The sequence below is a fragment of the Rattus norvegicus genome, chromosome 9, assembly GCF_036323735.1.
Source record: "Rattus norvegicus strain BN/NHsdMcwi chromosome 9, GRCr8, whole genome shotgun sequence".
In the NCBI taxonomy this organism is placed as follows: Eukaryota; Metazoa; Chordata; class Mammalia; order Rodentia; family Muridae; genus Rattus; species Rattus norvegicus.
In genome coordinates, this window is record NC_086027.1 from 49,607,167 (window position 1) to 49,625,607 (window position 18,441).

The 18,441-nt window shown below is 44.8% G+C and overlaps 1 long non-coding RNA gene across 1 annotated transcript; it reads left to right on the forward strand.

Annotated features, from left to right (window-relative positions):
* The first annotated feature begins 341 nt into the window (after window positions 1-341).
* LOC120094674 (uncharacterized) lies at window positions 342-5,803 on the forward strand. The gene is made up of 2 exons (XR_005489114.2): window positions 342-601; window positions 2,313-5,803. It is a non-coding gene; the product is annotated as an uncharacterized LOC120094674 (long non-coding RNA).
* The last annotated feature ends 12,638 nt before the right edge of the window (window positions 5,804-18,441 follow it).

Genomic DNA, 18,441 nt, shown 5'->3' on the forward strand with positions numbered 1-18,441 from the left:
CGAGAACAAATCACAAACCACTTTGAAGAAGTCTTGTACCTTTGTTATATTTTAGTTTCTTTGTCTCTAAGACTTGGCCAGAGTCCTAGCCAGCCCTGATTTGCATGAAAAGCAATCTTCTTGGGAACCTGCCTCTCAGATTAAGCTATGGGTTTTTTCCCCCATTTGTTTTCTGTTTTGTGTTATTTTGGCCTCAGGCAGAGACAGGAAAAGACTCCTGAGACCTTTGAGTGAGTCTCTAGCACAAGTAGAAGGACTGCAGAGGAGTGGTCCCCTTTGTAAAGCAGAGATGCATACCCTTGCAGTGAGACACGAGTCTCTTAGAGGGGGAAGAAATCTTGGCAGGAGCTGGGCTGTTTTTCCAGATAGGAATTTGGTACACCACCCCCTAAAGATAGCAACATTCTGAGCTCTGTGTCTCCTTCCTCTGCTTTCTGTCTATCCCAGGCAGCTGTTTGATACACACTGACTTAGCGACAAGCTCCCGGTTCTGTGGCTCTGTGTTCACAAACCTTGTCTTCCTGATGAGAAGAGAAGTCCTTCAAGAGGTCAGAATGGGGACAGCCTGTTCTGAGTCTACGCTGTGCCCGCTCAGTGTGTGGTAGGTAGTTACTCTTGACGTTTTTCCTTGGCATTCGTTGGCCAAACAAAGACACTCTTTTTAAAAAATTGGAATTCTTTTCATTTGCTTGCTTCCAAATTATTATTTGGGGAGAAAATGGGGCTGGAGAGATGGCTCAGTGGTTAAGAGCACTGACTGCCCAGCTCTGAAAAAAAGAAAAAAGAAAAAAAAAAAAAAAGAGCACTGACTGCTCTTCCAGAGGTTCTGAGTTCAAATCTCAGCAACCACATGGTGGCTCACAACCATCTGTAATGGGATCTGATGCCCTCTTCTGGTGTGTCTGAAGACAATGAAAGTGTACTTATATATAATAAATAAATAAATCTTTAAAAAAAGAAATAAGAAATAAGCAAATTACGTTACGCTACTCTCACAATGAGATAATTTACCAAAATTAAACAATGTATTCTTTGCAAATATGAGATGACCCCATTGTTAAAGACTGACTGAACAGTGTCCTCAGAGTGTGCTCCCCTGAGTTATGTGGTCAAGTTAGGGAATAGGAATTCTTAAACGGAGGACAAGTTATAGAAACTGAATCAAATACCGATCATCTAAGTCTTTACATATGAGCATGCACTCACCCCTCTTACCCTCAGGCACCCACAGCTCAGCCTTCCAAGAGCAAAGAAGGAAGTAATGTATGGGTGGCTGGTTCATCCGCTCTGGTTGGCAGTGGTTGCTTACTGAATATGCCACGGCAGGGTACTTCCTTTACACTATGCCCGGTGTTGATCCAGGGTGTTTGAGAATCAGAGGAGCCTACAAGGATAGTGATTTTTATCATGGGAAGTGTCTGAGTGAGAAAAAATGGGGAGGAAACAAAGGACAGGAGGGCAAGCCAAGCACTGGACCGAGAGCCACTGGGCCATTAGGCAAGCACTGTGAGCACTGGGTGGGAAGTGGGACTGAAGGTGGGAGGAACACTGCCTGGGCATTTGTGACACATAGGAACACTGACCAAGCTGAAGAGTCCCTAGTAGACTCTGGGGACAACCCTGCGCAGTGCTCTGAGCGGTCCAATGCCAACTAAGCAGCACACGCCATGATGGGCCTCTGAGGAGAGCAGCTAGGTCCCCATCACTTAGCTGCAAAGTGTGATCGCCGCAGAGGCCCACATGTTGGGTTCACTGAATCAATGACCTTTGTGAAAGAGCGTGCTCCTCCCTTTCCTTGCCACGACAGTCTCGTCAAGACAGAAAGGCTGCATGTCCTGAGGCATGAGGGGAAGCTGCTTCTTCAGTTTTACAGTCCGGGCAAACTTGGGCGAGCTCAGCTCATTCTAGGCTCCCAAGATCCATGTTTCCTCAGCCTTAGGAAGTCCAGATGACCCAATAAACCATCTTACTTCCTTCCCACTGTCTAAGAGTTGTTCTCCAAGATCAAAGGATACAGTAAACACAGTGTGTGTGTGTGTGTGTGTGTGCGCATGCGTGTGCGTGCGTGTGCACACGCTCACTTGTATGTGAATATATACATACGACAGAGACACAGACATAGAGACAGATGCCTGGCCAATTTGGAATTTGTGCCAGCGAAGCTCTGAGTCTAAATGTTTCAGCATCTACTCCTCCCCACTCTCCTTTTATTAAAAAAAATAAAAATAAAAGACAAAACAACAGAATACAGCCAAACGCTTCATTCCACCAAGCAAAAGGAGTAACCTCTCAAGATATTTTTTTCCCTCCAGATTCCGAACAGCTTTGGTAAAACTGCAGCACAATGTGTCAAATATTCCCTGGCATCGAAATATTCTCAAGATAACTGATGGAAAGAAAAAAAAAAAAAAAAACCAACCCGCCACTTTCTGGAACTAAACACTGCTCTTCACCAACCAGAACAAGCGAGACTGGCATATTTTAAGCTGTGCCACTTGGCGTCTGGTCTACGGGAGTTGGTGCCGCTGCCTCGTGAGTGGCAGAAGAACGATGCCAGTCTGAAGGTCACGGGCTTCTCTCTGCTGTGCATGATGTAATTTCTTCCACTTTTATTTCTGGAGCACCCCCGCTTACACTATGAGAAATAATCTAATCATAGCAAATCCATATCGTCAGATAGTTCTTAGCAGAGTAAGGTTGACTCACGAATAGTTTAAGAAATAACTTTGATAATATTTGCAAAAGACCGAGCTTTGACGGGAAAATCTCTGATTCATTTTGTTTCCTATTTGACCTTCTTGCAAAATCACCAAGAAAACCAGATTTTTGTTTCAGGGAAAGGCCATTTGGCTATTTTCCTCAGACCTGTGTGTTCAAATCTAATTTGGTCCAACCCAAAGGATGTAGGAAGTTAATAATCATTAACCCAAATGCTTATCTATAATGCTGCTGTGAACAACGCTTAAACTTCCCTTTGCTCAGAATTCCCATTGGAAGTACAACGCCCCCTCACCACCTCTGTGGTTATTCCTTCTCAGAACATTCTCCCACATAACAATTGTTTCCCAATGTAAGATGTGTACCTGCGATTGTGCCAAGGTCTGTGGAGCCCATACAAGCAGATGAAACACATCCAGCCCTCACTGGGTTTTCATTTCACCTGGAGAAGGAAAACAAGCCTGTGTATTGCCTATAGCCAATGGCCAAACATTAGTCATGTTGAGATGGCAAGTTGAGACAGAGAAAAAAATGGCCTCAGTTCTTGGGTAGCATTTGAAGTAGAGGTTGTCAGGGATGTGTTTGAGAGCTTTATAGAATGTCTTATAGAATCCAGGATTCCCCTGTGTAAGGAATGGTGCCACCCACAGTGGGTGTTTTTCTACATCAATTAACAGTCAAGGCAATGCCCCACAGTCATGCCCAGAATCCAGCCTGATCTAGGCAGCCCCTCACTGGGACATTCTTCCTGGGTGATTTGATTCTATGTTGGGTCAAGTTGACAATTAAAGCTGACATCACAGGGGGTATCACATGGTTCAGAGAATGAAATGAGAGGTTGCATTCAGATCGTGGTGGTAGAAATGGAGTCAGTCTATGGAGAAGACTTGCGGAAAATGAAGACTAGATAGGATGTGACCCCTTGAATGGATGAAGATCAGATATAGCACTTCCATTTTAAGACCAAAACCTACAAAAGCTCAAATGAGAGGTTAAACGGATTCAGGAAAGAAATGGTAGGTTCTCACTGGGAGTTTGAGGTGCCGTGGATGAGCCAGAGGTTGACTCCATGCGTACCTCCATCAGGGAGACAATATTGAGAGAAAACAACACCTCGGAGAAATGATGGAAGAGAAAGTTCTAGGGAAGATTTGGAAAACTTGGCTGCTTATTATTTGGATGTGGTTGTACCCACTAAAAGTCACATTGAAATTGGGTTCCCAACAGCGCTTGGAGGGTGGTGGACCTCAGAAATGAGTTAATGACTTACTTAAGAAACTATGTTGAGGTCCTCGGGTCTCACAGAACCAAACCAGTAACAGGGAGAGTGGTGGTTACAAGGCTACACCATTGTCTTTCACCTCTTACACACACATACACACCTGCTTATTGTTCTGACATGTGATGTCATATACATGCACACCTGCTTAACATTCTGACATATGTCATATACACACACACACACATACCTACTTACCATTGACATGTGATGTCATATCCACACGCACCTACTTACCATACTGACATATGATGTCATCCACATACATACCTGCTTACCATACTGACATATGATGTCAGCACACATACACCGACCTACCATACTAACATATGATGTCATAGCCACACACATACCTGCTTACCATTCTTCTATATGATGTCATATCCCCATGTACCCACTTACCATTCTGCCATGTGATGTCACAGGTGCCATGACACACCAGGCACTGAGAGGAAACTAGCACTGTGCCCTTGGACTTCTAGAATTGTGATCTAAATAAAAACATTTTCTCTCTATACATCCCTCAATCTCAGGTATCCTGCTACAGCAACAGGATACTAGCTATAACATATCTGTGACAGGGGTGCCTGAGTATGGCTCTCCTTCCATTATCTTACTCTTTCCCAGCCCAGTTCGGTACCAACTAGACTCTAGCACTTTCCATACATAGTCACATCTCTGAGTCTCCTGTGCCCCCTCCACAGGACACACTCGGAGGGTTGACGAGGGGGGGATGCATGGCTGAAATATCAGCACATGTTCTAGCTGTGCTTCCTCAGATTCATCCACACAAGTATTCATATAACCTCTAATGAGTGTTTAAAATTTTATTAAATCCTTAGACACAACTGGGGAGAACTATGATGTAGAAAAGAAGATTGATGTCTGTGTGCTAAATAGGATTAGTAGATCCCAGAAGAGAAGAAGGGCATCACAGGGCGCGTGCATCTTCTTGACTTGAGGCCCACACACCCCCCTCACACACATCCTTACAGAAGCCCATCCACTGTTCATTTGCTGTTCAGAGCTCCACATTTCATCTCCATCCTGGACTCAGTGGGGCCTCTGGCACTGAGCTATGTCCTTTCTTCATACAGGCACACAATCCAGGAAACAATTACTAATGGTACCTCCAAGGGCCCTGGTCAGTTATTCCTGTCAACCTGACATAACCCTGGGTCACCTCGGAAGAGGGAGCCTCAAATGAAGAATTGCTTTGATCACACTGGGCTGTAGTCACGTCTATGAAAGACTGTCTTGATTGATGTGGGGGCCTCAACTACTGTTGGTGGCACCATCCCTAGCAAGGTGGTGCTGGGCTGTATAAGACAGCTGGTTGGTCATGAGCCAGTGAGGGAGCCAGTAAACTTCATTCTTCCATGGTTTCTGTTTCAGATCCTGCCTTGAATTCCCTCAGTGACAGGCTGTGACCTGGAAGTATATGTCAAATAAAAACTTTCTTCCCCTAACAGAAAGTAAACTAGAACACCAAGTATGAGCTAGTCCAGATGACAAAGCAGAGGTCTGGGAGAAGGTCTGTAGATGACTTTCCAGTAAACACTCAGCATTCAGCTGCATCCTCTGAACTGCCCCTGGACGCCACAAAAGCAGCAGCTCCACACTTCACGTTAATCAGGGTTCTTCATAGTAACAGGACAGAATAAATATACTATTACAAGGGAGCTGGTTGGGCCATCTAACAGTACCAGATGGTAATCTGACAGTGGCCAGGGAGGCTAAGAACTCATTTCTTAGAGCTGGATAATTTGACAGTCGAAATATAAAGGCCTGGAGAATTCTTGCAGAGTCCTTGGTCCTCGTTCCTTGTTGGAAGGGCAAGAAGCGAGTGTCTGTATGTGTGTGTGGTTGTGTGTGTATGTATGCGTGTATATATAGTATGTATGCATATGTGTGTATATATGTGTATGTGTGTATGTGTGTATATGTGTATGAGTGTGAGTGCATGTATGTGTATGCATATGTACATACATGCATGTGTATATGTATATGTATGTGTACATTTGTGTATATGTCTGTGTCTGCATGTGTGTGTATGTATATGAGTGTCTGTAAGTACATGTATGTATGTATGTGTGTGTGGTTGTGTGTGTATGTATATATGTGTGGTTGTGTGTGTATGTATGTGTGTATATGTGTCTGTGTGGATATATGTGTATGAGTGTGAGTGTGAGTGCATGTATGTGTGTGCATGCATGTATGTGTATGTGTATGTATGTGTATATGTATGTGTCTGAGTCTGTGTGTATGTGTATGTATGTTTATGAGTGTTTATAAGTGTGTGTGTGTGTATGTGTGTGTGTGTGTGTGGGTGTGTGTGTACATGCTGCTCCCCACTCTGGGAGAGGATTTTCTCCCCAGTTCCTCCTTCTTAGAAACACTCCCACAGACTCACCCAGAGGTTGTCCCTTAGTTAATTTTAGATCCAAGTAAGATTAACCATCATAAGCCCCTTAGGGGAAATTGTCCACAAACCTGGGGACAATGTTATCTGTATACACACAGGAAGGAAAGCTGCATTTTCTTTTTTTCTTTTTTTAAAGATTTATTTATTCTATATGAGTACACTGTCGCTGTCTTCAGACACACCAGAAGAGGGCATCAGATCCCATTACAGATGGTTGTGAGCCACCATATGGTTGCTGGGAATTGAACTCAGGACCTCGGGAAGAGCAGCCAGTGCTCTTAACCACTGAGCCATCTCTCCAGCCCTGAAAGCTGCACTTTCATTCAGAGAATACAACCTGCCCAAGTTCGCAGCATCTACATTTTCATGCAGAAGAATCTGTTTCCCCATTTCCCCCATTCCCCACTCTCAGGTGAACCAAGGCCTTAGTGTTCCCTTAATGAAACCCCCCACTCTCCAGAAACTTTGAAGCTCCTGTGTCTTAAGAGGAAGTGGAGGGGAGATCAGCCAGCTACAGCGGCTGAGATACAATGGACAGAAAGGGCCAAGGGTGGGTGGGTAAACTCAATGACAGTTTGTGTCATGTGAGGAGAGAGAGAGTAGGAAATAGTAAGCTGTATGTATCAGCGTTCTCAAGAGGAAATGGACCAACGGGATGGACACCTACACTAAAAGAAGTTATTCTATCAGATGAAGTTAAATATTAACAGCCGAGTCATGCCTGAGAGGCTGAGTTCCAACAGTTGCTGGGTCCTTGAGGCTGGGTGCCTTAGCTGCTAGAGTCGTCCCACAGTGGCTGTCTCTCCTAGGGAGCCTGACAACACAGTAGTCACTCAGTCCACAGGGCTGGATGCTGGGAGCCGTGGAAGTCCCTGTTTGGCACCCGAACTCTGGAAGGTTCTTGGAGGGCCCCTGGTCCTTAGTCAACAATGGAAGTCTAGAAATTCTGTTTTGCTCCCAGGCTGGAAATCAACCACAGCAGAGAAATCACCTCATCAGCAAGAGGGAAGGCCAAGTGAGCAAAACACAGTCTTCCTTCTTCCCTGGCTTGGGTAGTTGTGTTAATCTAGGCTGCAACCAGAGATGCACTTGGGTTAGGTCTTCCCACACCAACCAAGGACATCAGGACAGGTCCTTGGGAGAAGCTCCCAACTGTGACAAGCTAACATTGAAAGCCACTGACACACTACCGTTCCGTTTGCCCTGAAGAAATGAACACAGAAGAAAAAGAAACTGATGTTCTCAGCCTGGGAATCATTGATGACCTTCTACAGAGTTTGAAATGGGGTGAAGACAAGGACAAGGGCAGCCACAAGCTGTTCCAAGGAAATGAAGTCATCAAAAGGAAGGTGAAAGGTGAGGTGACAAGATGGTAGACTTCCAGTCAGGTTAAGTGAGGACTCTTGGTCACCATGGAGAGAGACTGGAGACCGGCTGCAGCAAGGTGAGCCAGGAGGGTGGAAGATGGGAGGGGAAACAAGACTTTTAGCCACTTGATTTTGAGAAGCGAAAGACCCAGATTAAATTAATAATGGCCCCAAACCACACTGGCCATCAAGCAAAAAAGCAGGGAAAGGGTGTGGAGAAAGCTGGGCTTTCCTAATGGGTTACCTGAGATGAATCTGAAGATCCCAGCTGGCATGGAGCCTTGAGGACAAGGTGGGAGCTGTGGCTGCTGGGTAGAGCCCTAGAGCCTCTGGGGACAAACACCTGCATCCTCTCTGGGGAACAAAGAGACCAGAGCCCAAGAAGCACCTACTCAATGCCAGGAAAAGGCAGAAGGAACTGCCCAGCTCCTTCCTGAGGAAAGTGCCCCAAAGCCTGGCATTAGTCTCCTTTCCCAGGGGGTATCTGCCAGCTCTTGCCAATAACCCAAGCAGGGCTTCTGGCAGATTATGGGGTTCAAATGATAAATGTCTTCCATTTTTATGAGGTGTAATTAATTTCACCTGTTATTAGTATAGTAGCCTCTAACTTATGGATTCTGTTCATACAGAAATTTTTTCCCATCATTTCACATTCAATCTGTTTGTGTTAGAATCACCCTGCATCACTGATGGGAATGTAAAATGGTCCTGGAAAGGAGTTTGGAGGCTCCTAGCAGAGTTAAACATAAAATACGGTATTCCTAGCAATCCACACGTAAAGGTACATACCAAGGAATTGATAATAGGGGTTCAGAGCAACACTGTCCACAGCAAGATTATCTATCTCAACTGAAAGGAAAAAACAGTGCAGTTGTTACAGTATTCATGTCTGCAGAGAAGTAATTAGTAATGTGTGCATAAAGAGATGGGCACAGAATGAGAGAGAACTTGAAATAGAGATACATTATAGATTTAGATATAGATATATAGATATATAGGTTATATGTGTTTGTGTTTATGTGTGTGCATGTATGTATATATGTATGTATGTGTGTGGTATGTGTATATGTGTGTTTATGTGTGCATATGTGTGTTCATGTGTGTGCATGTATGTATATGTACATGTGCATGTACACAGTGTGCATATGTGTTTGTATGAGTGTACATGTGGTATGTGTAAATGTGTGTGTTTGTATATGTGTGCATATGTGCGTGCACATGTGTATGTGTGTGAGTGTGTGCACATGTGTATGTGTGTGAGTGTGTGCATATGTGTATGCACATGTATGTGTATATGTGTGTATGTGTGTGGTATGTGTATATGTGTGTATGTGTTTGTTTATGTGTGCATATGTGTATATGTGTGTTCATGTGTGTGTACATAGTGTGCATATGTGTTTGTATGTGTGTACATGTGGCATGTGTGAATATGTGTGTTTGTATATGTGTGCATATGTGTGTGCACATATGTATGTGTGTGGGTATATGCATATGTGTATGTACATGTGTATGTGTGTGTACACAGCATGCATATGTGTGTGCATGTGTGTATATATGTGTATACACAGCTCAGCAGTCATGATGTCTGAGAAGCACAGTCAGCTGCCTTCTCGATGGAGATACAGGAAAGTCAGTGGTGCGATTCATGGCCCATGAGCTGGGGACCTGAAGGTGAAGAGCCCAATACATGCTCACAGCCCTGACAACTGAGTCCTGGTTCACACAGTCAGGCAAGAAGAGGGGACATATCCTTCTGGTTGTTGTTGTTATTGTTGTTGTTGTTTTAATGGATGTTCAACAATTTATAAGATTTCCTCACACCCAGAAATAATATTCAACCAGGTATCTAACTATATCCCATGGTCCAGACAAGTTCATCTGTAAAATGAACCACCACAATGCATAACCACAAGAGGGGATGTAATGGAATAGGATCCGTCACAAAAGAAGTTCAGATTCGTACTACAACAGAGATGAGCGTTGAGATCATTATGCAAAGTGACACAGGACATGCAGTAAGGAAGAGCAACATACGTTTCGACTTCCATGCGTGTCTAGAGGGGGGACTCTGCAGACGGGAAGTAGATCATTAACTATCAGAGGTCGGCGGAGAGGTGATGGGAGACGCAGCCTAGAGAGTTGAAGTCTGTATTGGGAGTACTGAAAACATTTTAGACCAGATAATAGTGATGCTATGATATGAAATTGTAAACTTAAATATTATTATAAGGCAATGAAGAACATGAGAGGTATATTACATAAACTTTATCTCAGGAGAAAGCAGTTCATGTCCTTGAACCCATTAGCAGCAAAAAATAATGGTATTTTCTTTTTTTTTAGTAGATGAAGAAAGGTCATTTTATTGGCTCAGAGTTTATTTATGTAAGAAGCTCTTAGCTTCCTACACCCCACTTCTGCGATGCCAACTGTGTTGCGTGTATGACCTGTAATCTAGTTCTAGTTCTTCTGTCCTCCGTCATCTCCATGTTTAGGCTGGTACCATGCTATGGCAGCTACCACAGTCGCAGTGAGTCCTCATAGTAGCTGGAATAAGCCTTCCCTCCTTTTCTTATTCACGGGCATCTTAACTTTCCAGCACCCTTTTCATTTCTATATCAATATTTAAAATGTGTGTTGAGGTTTTCTTGTATGAACAAAAGTGCCTAGCTGTGATTATAATTATTTGGGCACAATTATTGGGAGAATTCAATGTTTTTATAATATCAAATCTACATAAGATATTTGGGGGACATGGGCTCCCCAAAATAGAAAAAGATACATAAATAATTACACTTTTAGATAAGAATCGAAATGTCTGGGGTGGTGGACTATATGTGTGACTCAGAAGGTCTGGATATACTGCTTGATAGAAGCAGAAATAACAGACACTCTTGCCTGGTTCATTTGACCCTTAAGTGCGATGTTTCCCACAGGTATTTTGTAGATGGCTTTATGAGTCTAGATCCAGTGAGACCCACTTCAAAACCACAAAGAAACACTCTTCAGCCTGATGCCTGGACTCTGCCACAGCTTTCTCTTGCTCTGAGGCTTTCCAACTTCTTGGATGGAGCAGCTGTTGGTTTCTTAGCTCTCCTGTCTGCACACGTGAGGGGGCTTTCCAGCACCTAACTCCATACATCAATCTTAGCTTGATATGGGCCTATACCACTTCGTGCAGTGAGCGTGCGTGCGTGCTTGCGTGCATGTGTGCGCACATGTGTATATGTGTATGTGTGCATGCATGTGTGTGTGTGTGCTTGCCTGTGCATGTGTGGTTGAGTACATGTTGTGTGGGCATGCATTCCCGGGCACATGTGTGCATGTGTGTGTATTAAACAAGTCTATATCCCCATGGATGTTTCTTGTGCTCATGTGCTCATACTTTTATTAGTAATTCTACCTGGGAGTGGATTTTCTGGGTCCTAGAGTTTGGGAGACAAGATCAAATAGTCTTCTAACTTAAAATATTTTTATTACATGCACATGTGGGCCACAAACAACACATGGAGATTAGAGGACAATTTGTAGGAAGTAACCCCTTCCTTTCTTCCTTCCTTCCTTCCTCCCTCCCTACCTCCCTCCCTCCCTTCCTTCCTTCCTTCCTTCCTTCCTTCCTTCCTTCCTTCCTTCCTTCCTTCCTTCCTGTGGTTCCAAAGCTCAGGTGAGCAGGTCTGGAAGCAAGTGCTTATAACTGCTGAGGTATTTCCTAGGCCTTCGTTTTGCAGTTTCACCATTAGCATTTAGACTCATCACAGTGCCTGAGAGTCTATTAAATAAATAAACATATAGTATGTATAGTATTTATATTTATATTAGATGTAATTAAACATAATATAAATCATGTTAAAAATAAGTTTTCCATTTGCTGGTTTTCTCTTTTACATGAGTTATGATTGGTTCAGACATTCTTGAAGAATAAAATAAAACTCAACCCTGTCCTCCCTTCATATAAAAGCCAGGTTCGTGGGTCGGCGAGATGGCTCAGAGAGTGGAGGAACTTGCCACCAAGCCTGTTAACTTTGCTTCAACATCTGGAGCCCACGTGGTGAAGGAGAGAACTGACTCCAAGATGTCCTTTGACTGCTACACACAGTGGCCATGTGCACCCATGCATGCACACACATGTGCACCCATACCCACACATATGAACCTACATGTCCATGCACCTACACAGCCACATATGTACACACATGCACACACATATATACACCCACATGGGCACCCACATGTGCACACACAATATACACCCACATGTATATTCATATGTGTATACACATACAGTCCCACATGCATACCCATATGTGCACACACATACACACCCACATGTATTCTCACATGTGCACATACATATCCACAGGAGTACACACATACACATATATTCACATAAAATAAAGTGTGAACAAATGAAAGCCAAAATACCAGACACAGATAAATAATAGACTTAAATACGAAAGTCAAATGATAATCAAATTAATTAATAAGATAAATTTAGAAAAATATTTTCATCATCTGAGAGGAGCAAATCTTTCCTTAGGCCATAAATAAAAATCCCCCACCACAGGGAAGACTAATGAGCCACCCCACATTGAAATGAAGATGATATCTAATAATGAAAAGCTGACGTTATCGCGCGATGTGTTTAAAACTCATATCCTGCTGGCTTTTACTAAAAAGAACAGCTGAAAACCTAATATGAAATAAGTTAGACAATTCTGTAGACACACATATTCTGATAAGATGACTCTAAGTGAGGCTGGCAAACGGGGCCAGTGGGCAGAGGCGCTGGCTGCCAAACCTGACTACCTGAGTTCCATTTCCAGAACCCAGTTGGTCCTGTCTTGGATATCCCAGGGCCCAGAAACCCCACTCCTGGATGAAATTACTGATAGAAATGTGTGCACACAGGTAGATAGCAAAGGCCATTCACAGGAGTGCACATTGCTCAAAGTCACCCAAACTGGCCTGAATGTTGTAGGAATATTGAAGGAAGGAAGCTTTGTAGGAATTCATCAAGTTTGTGAGCCTAGTGTTAAGGTGGAGAACCCCAAAACCCTGTGGGGAGGATCTGAGTTCAGATCCTCAACACCAAGGAAAAGCTGAGTATTTATGAAGCACCAGGGGCAGAGACAGGTGGGTCCTGAGGTCTCACTGGCCAGCCAGCTTGGCTTCAACCGTGAGCTATAGGTTCAGTAAGAGACTCTGCCTCAAAAACTAGGATGAACATAGAAGGTCATTCCGAGTACCCCACACACCCAAAATAAATAAATGTCAAAAATAAAGACAGTGACAATAAAGACAGGCAATAAAACTATCCCCACTAAGTTCAGAATGGAGATTACTGTATAGAATGGTTAAAGAGGTGTTTAGGGAAACCGTCAGGGATGCTGACTGAATCTAGTTTCAATCTGGTGGTGGTCATGTGCAAACTAATTCTGAAAAAGTCAGTGGGAGGAATCGTTGTTGCTGTCTTGTAGCCCAGGCTGACCGTGAAATTGCTGTATAGCCTAGGGTGACCACAGTAGTGGTGTAAGTGGGAAATGTCCTTCGTAGGCTTGGGCATTTGAACACTCTGTCTCCAGCTGGTGGAGCTGTTCGAGGAGCGTGTCCCTGGGACTGGGTTTTGGCACTAAAGACCTCAAGTCTACTTGCAGTTGAAGATATTAACTAGCTCTCAGCCTCTTCCTCCAGCCATTAGGCCTACCTGCTGCCATGGTTCCCCGCCATGATGGGCTCCTACTTCACTGGACTTATAAGCTCAAATAAACCTGTGCTTCTTTAAGTTGCTTCTGCCCATGGTGTTTTATCACCACAACAGAAGAGGAACTCCTGATCTGCCCTCCTCTGCTTCCCGAGTACTGAGATGTCTAACGTGAACCACACACCCATGAAGCTGTACCTCTGGGGGTCTGCACACATAGTTACTATTTCACTTGTTACATGGTTTCAAGAAGTGCTTACCAGGCAGCGCCCAGGAACCAACAGAATGCAGACAGCATTAGATTTCATCAACCCCACGAACTAAATTGAATGACTCTTTATTTTTCTTCAGTACACAGGAGCCCAGGAGTGTGAGGGGCAGGGAAGGCAGGGCTGTGAATATGCTGGAAGAGTAAGGGTAAGCAAACGTTTGACGCTGCAGGCTCCATGGCAGGCTCTCCCTCAGTATAAACTCGGTCATAGTCAAACGTCGGTGGAGGACAGGCGGGACCCCAAAGGCCAGAGATCTCAGTGAGGGTGAGGAGTGAGTTCATGGAATTCGGAGTGTGGAAGGGGTGACAGTAAGCAGACTGGACGGTTTGAGCAAATGCTTCTGCCTGGTAGAGGCACTCAGAAACCAGAGCCTTCTAGCCTGGCTTCCTTCCTTCATTTCCTTGCTCATTCCTTCAAGGACTTCAGGTAGAGATGCAAGCTTGGAGACACCATCGCTCTCGGGTTTGGTATGGAGTTCTGTGGTAGGCACTTGTCCCACACACAGGAAGCCTGGGTTCCATCCCCAATGTTTCCGAGCTACAACTGCCCAGGCCTTCTTGTTGTAACTGAATATTTATTTATTTATTTATTTATTTATTTATTTATTTATTTATACACTCCAGATTTTATTCCATTCCCACTACACCCTCCAACTGTTCCACATCCCATGCCTCCCCCCTGCCCCCGACCTCCGTCTCCATGAGGATGTTCCCAACCCACCCACCCCACCAGACCTCTAAACTCTCTGAGGTCTCCAGTCTCTTGAGGGTTAGGTGCATCTTCTCTGACTGAACCCAGACCTCCCAGTCTTCTGCTCTATGTGTTGGAGGCCTCATCTCAGCTGGTGTATGCTGTCTGGTTGGTGATCCAGTGTCTGAGAGATCTCAGGGGGCCAGGTTAATTGAGACTGCTGGATCTCCTACAGGGTCGCCCTCCTCCTCAGCTTTCTGCAGCTTTTCCCTAATTCAACCAGAGGGGTCAGCAGCTTCTTTCTGTTCATTGGTTGGGTACAAATATCTGCATCTGACTCTTTCAGCTGCTTGTTGGGTCATGATAGGTCCCTTCTTGTGAGTGCCCCATAGCCTCAGTAATAGTGTCAGGCTTTGGAGCCTCCCCTTGAGCTGGATCCCACTTTGGCCCTGTCACTGGACCTTCTTTTCCTCAGGCTCTTCTCCATTTCCATCCCTGCAGTTCTTTTAGACAGAAACAGTTTTGACACTGGGATGACAACCCCACCCCTCACTTGAAGCCCTGTCTTTCTGCTGGAGGTGGGCTCCACTAGTTCCCTCTCCCCACTGTAGGGTATTTCATCTAGGGTCTCCCCTCTTTGCGTCCTGAGAGTCTCCCAGGTCAAGATTTCTACTGGCTAAGGAATAAGACCCAGATGCCCTCCCAACAGTACAGGAGCCCTACCTCCCTCTGGTCTGGATGACACCTGTCAGGAGTCTCTGCCCTTGTCTAAGAGCAGACAGGTCTGGCCTGGTCAAAGAACAGGCAACTGAGGTCCAGAGAAACTAAAGAACTTGTTCATGATTTCACAGCTTATAATTCCTGGATGCTGGGTGGTCTGGCCCCCCACACGGTCTTTCAGAAATCCAATTGACCTGTAACTCTTTTCGCTCTGTTCCATAACTAGCCCCCCAGCCTATTCAGTCTTCTGTGGCCTCACAGTTTTTCCTTGTTGACTTATCTCTGAAGCAAACTCACAAGGCTGCCTTCTCTGTGCAGAGCTCTATGACCTGCTCCCCAACATTGGCCTTTAACTTCCAGCACCCCTCCCTTCCAACTCCCCACCCTCAGCAGCCACCCCCCCTCCAGGCCCCTTGGGTCTGTCCCTAACAACTGCATCTTTCATGTCTTTGTTCATGCATCTCCTCCAGAATCTGTGACATTTGTGATCCCAAGCAGTGTTGAATCAGTACCACGGAAGACTTTAAATCCCAACAAGTGCTGTGCTGTTCCTGTGCTGCGGGTTAGCTATGACCTGGCCCCACCAAACTTGTACTAAAACCATCAGTGTAATAGTAAAGACGGACTATTCAAGGGCAGCTTGCTTCTAGGAGGCTCCACCCTCATAAAGGGATTACTGGGAAATTCCTGATCCAGTGTGTCCCATATTCTCTTTGTAAATATCCACTTTTGTACCTGCATGGAGTGTCATGTCCTCCACAGAAGCTAAGCAGATCTGACACCATACACTCAGACGGACTGAGCTAAGGGCCAAACTAAGTGTCTTTCCTTTGTAAATTAACCAGTCTCGGGTATTCTGTTATAGTAACAGAACATAGGCTAACATTAAAAGTACCTAAAATTACAATGAGAGGTTCCTGTGCTCTGTGATAGCCTAGCAAAGGTTCCTAGAAGGGTTGGCTCTTGGTTAGAGAGCTGAGCAAGCTCTTAGGGGCTGAGCAAGACTTGTATAGCTAAAGATGACGAGGAGGGTAGCTAAGACAGGGCAAGTGGTGTGCACAAGTCTGAGACTTCAGGGCGCAAGGTGTCTCTGGAACTGGACATTAAACCAATGATCAGAGCAGGACCTCAAGAAAGACAACCAGCAAACTGTATGCCAGAATATCAAAATATCCCTGCCTCTAAAAGGCCCCTCCCCCAGGAGCCCATGAATACTTTGCTTAAGTGAATTCAGAAAACCTGAGTACCTCAAGAATGGAAGGAAGGGACCATAATTTAGTCAAATTTGGACTTTTTATTTTATTGACTAATATGGTACATAATTAACCACAGGGTTAGACCTGCTCTGAATTAGGTCCTGTTTCAAATAAATCTATGTGAGCACGGGGCTATGTTACTGCAGTCTCTTTGCAACCAGGCCATCTGAATCATTGCTGTTGATCCCATCCCCAGCCAGAGCTGTTCTGGGCCCACCGGCCAACAGCAAGTGCCTCCCAATCCTCCTTGTCCAGATGCAAACAGTCCTGCTGAGTCCAGGATCCAGCCAAGGAACAGGGCACCAGCTGTACACAGTGAACCTGTGCTGAGATGGACTGGGATGAACTTGCATGAGGTTGGTGGAGAATAGCAGGAAGATAGACCCAATGGCCGTGAGTGTCTCTGTAAAACAGACTGGGGACAGTGGATGCACATTAACTAGATTATACAGTCTCTAGTGTTCACTTATAGCATGCCTTTCTTCTACATGAATTTTAGAAACATAAGGAATGATTAGATAGGATCCTAGCGCTGTATTAAATTTCCAATTTCCCCTGAGAAGATCCCAGATCCACCATAGCATCTTGAAGCATACGAAGGAAGGCACCCCCTGCTCTCTCAGCAGCCCTCACCCTCAGAGATTTGATTACAGCTGTAAAGATTGTCATAAAGCGAGCAGCAAATCTTTCTGGTTGTTTCTTCTGTTTGCCTTGGATTCTTCCCAGATAAAAGTCAGCCAACAAACACTTCAGCTGCCACCCTTTCATCTACAAGTGTCCATGCGTGACCTCCAGCCCATTTAAGCTCCCTCTGTAAATGAGAAAACACCACTTCATGAGTTTTATTGATTTGCCTAAGGTGGCAAAAATTCCTAAGCAATGACATCAGGCCCAGGTCTAGGATTGAGGTGTCCAGTGTGTTCTGTTCATTTTTTTTTTTTTGGTTCTTTTTTTTTTTTCGGAGCTGGGGACCGAACCCAGGGCCTTGCACTTCCTAGGTAAGCGCTCTACCACTGAGCTAAATCCCCAGCCCCTGTTCTGTTCATTTTAAGACCCTCAAAGATGCCAGACCCACTTGCAGCCCATCTACGGCTATGTCTCTTCATGTTCTGTTTTAATGGAGCCATACACCAACGCTTCAGTAGACTCACTGATATCATGCTACATTTCACATAGACTCCTAATCAAATATTTGTTCCCACTTCAATATTTTATTTTCACGTCTAGTGACTGGCATGCGTACGACTGTGGATCTTTCAAAGGCCATGACTCCAAGCATGGAGACCAGAATGCCTGACACCAGGAAAGATCCTGGAGCACAGACCTGGAGCACCGGAGTGTGATTGAGTGCTGAGACTGTATTACAGAGGCAGGTGGAGGTGGCTGTCACTGACCTAGCTGGGCAGGAGCTGAAAGACAGGATCTGGTTGGTCTCTGGCCTTCCCAGCCCTAAGTTCATCTCTACAGATCTCCTTTGGAATAACTTGGTGACTCTACTGAGAGCAGGCGAAACGCTCATGCTCGTGTACTATTAGTCTATGTAGCTAACTCAGCTTCCAGAAAAACTTCAAAGATGACGCTAGAGTTTCCTCTGTCAAAAGTATTCTTCCTTGGGCTACAGAGATAGCTCAGCCCTTCAGAGTACAGACTGCTCTTGCAGAGGACCTGAGTTCACTTCCCAGCTACTCCTAGCTGACCCCACCCCCAAGAGGGAGGAGAAACCTAGAAAAGAGAGGTGCCCTACTATTCCACCAAGTTCAGCATGAAGGCTGTTTCTTCTGGATCTCCCTGTGTTTAAAACATAGCCCCCAAATTCTGCCTAGTTTGGGTTTGTGTAAAACAGAACATTTTAAATGCCCTGGCCAGGCACACTGAGCTAGTTTAAAGGTATAGCACTTCAAATCCTTTGGGTGGGGGTGGGGGAAAGAGACCAGCTTAGTTCTGTGGGATAGTATTAAATTAAGGCACATGGCTCCAGAATTTTCTACAACACACTGCATCAAGCCTTGGGATTCA